The sequence below is a fragment of the Alosa alosa genome, chromosome 3 (genome assembly GCF_017589495.1).
Source record: "Alosa alosa isolate M-15738 ecotype Scorff River chromosome 3, AALO_Geno_1.1, whole genome shotgun sequence".
In the NCBI taxonomy this organism is placed as follows: domain Eukaryota; kingdom Metazoa; phylum Chordata; class Actinopteri; order Clupeiformes; family Clupeidae; genus Alosa; species Alosa alosa.
In genome coordinates, this window is record NC_063191.1 from 3,357,935 (window position 1) to 3,360,434 (window position 2,500).

Here is a 2,500-nt window from a genome sequence, read left to right on the forward strand (position 1 = left end):
TGTCTGTTGTACCCAGGTGTGTGTGTGTGTGTGTGTGTGTGTGTGTGTGTGTTTCCATCCACTATTGTAATTTCTCTGGCATTACATTTCTAGTTGCTACTGCTCTCCCTGAAAACCCTGTCAATATCTAGTGTGATCAAAATCTGTTGCTTGGATGAACGATGTTGTATATGCATCTGCATTTATGTTCATGTAGATCTCTCTATCACACACACACACACATACACACACACACACACACACACACAAAGTACAGATATGCATGAAAGCGTACATGCATACTGATTCGAGCAGAAGTATGATGAAGCTACAGATTAGCAACAAGGTGGATTAGTCAGGATATGTGACAAGACCTAAAACACACACACACACACAGGGAGAGAGACCTATTTTCATTAAGGATTAGCTGTTTTGGCCCTGAGGTGACACAGAGAACAGTAAATGAATGCTGCTGCTGAGCAGAGCTAGATTTGCATATATTACTGCCAACACACACACACACACGCACACACATACACACACACACACACACACACACACAGACACACACAAACACACACACAGACATACAATGGGTACATAACTGACTGAGTTGAGTGCTTTGCATATATTTCTCACAGGACTGTCGATTGCTAGCATGGTGTAGCCAGACTCACTCTTATCAGAACTGGAGTCTTGTGACATCCATCTGCACACACACACACACACACAAACACACGTGGTGACATCCATCTGCATGTGATTGTTGGGCGTTTCAACTTCACCTGGTAACATCCATCTGCATGTGATTGTGGGGCGTTTCAACCTCACCTGAAGACCAGCCACATCTACCCCGCCTGCAACATGTGAGGATGTCAGAGGCCTTAATTGCTGCTCCGGTTCACAAAATCAGCAGTGATGTGCATGACTGTGTCGTGGTCTTTATTGACATATATCCTTTAGTTTATATATCTTTTATGTAGTATCTTTATTCTGTGTAATATCATTGTTTTGTGAAACTGAAGTCTGTAGTATGTTCAGTGTGGAAAAGGAAGACTGGTTTAAGTGAAAGAGCAGGCCTGGCAGAAAATGGCATAGACAAGGTTTGGTGCCAGGAAATGTAAGCAAAACCTAAAGAATGTATGAATAACAGGATGAGAGGGCAAAGGTGAAGTACCATATATTACTTGGTCAGTTATCTGTAAACATAGAGTGACTTGTCTGGGATGACTTGAAGGGGTATAAAGGCTGGACAACAGCCAGAGGATGTTAGCTTACTTAGCTCACTGCTCACTTATCTTACTTTGCTTTCACTTACTTGCTTGCTTCACTAATGCTCCGGAGTGCATTAAAGCCATCATCTGCAGTATACATCCACAGTGTGCGGACTTCTTTTGAGTTTGTATTATTTAATGTGGATTTGACACCACAACTGCTTCACTGTGGCTGGTCTGTCCATCATTGTATAAATCCTGCCTAAATGATTTGATTGGCCTGAACACATCTTAACCATCCATACCGACTTGGCAGTGGAGGCCGACTGTCCTGCCCTCAGATATTGTGCTTCCAAGCTAGTAGACACAGAGAGTAAAGGAGAAGAGCTTTTATTACATTTCCACAAGACACAGACCCTGAAAACAGAGGGAGGACAAAACCAGGAGGATCAACAGGCGGAGGGAGACCTTACACACACACACACATACAAACACACACACACACTTACACGCCAAGGGCACACATTCAGTATGAGGGGCCATTTAGGAAATAATTCATACTTAGTCATACACACACACTATCACACTACACCTCATACACACACTATCATAATCTCACACACACTATCATAATCTCACATACACATCACTACACTTACACACACATACTACCTTACTCCTTTTACATGTGTGTATAGGAGAGTATACAGTAGTTGTGTGTGTGAGAGCATATAGTTGGGTTTGTGAGAGAGTACACTAGTGTGTGTGTGAGTGCATATAGTTGGGTATGTGAGAGACAGTGGCGGTTGCTGTTCTTTGGAATAGGGGAAGCTCTGATAAAAAATAATAATATTATTAAATTAATATTATTAAGGTGCTATATTCTTCTTTGAGGGCAAAATGTATCCCCAAAACCCAGAATAGACCAATCAGTATACGATAGAGTTCTGAGACATGTCAGCTAGCTTAGCTACATTTACCGGTTCACTTTGGGGGTAGTTTAAATAGGCTAATTTGTAGCCTACTAGAGTTAAAATAGGCCATTTGGTAGCCTACTAGAGTTATTTTTCTGTGACTATTCTATACGTTCATCTGCCTTGCTGTTTTATTTTGAATCTCCCCTGGTGGGAAAGACTACCAAATGGTTTTTAAAACTCAAGTACACATTTGCATAATGTAGCCAGGCTACACAGTGATATAACGAGCTATCTGGCTACAGCTTAGCCTAAATAGTAGCCTGGATGCCAGCCAAACTTAGCCCCGTCCACAATATGTGAGGTCGGAAAGTTAGGTCTGGACTTGTTCCG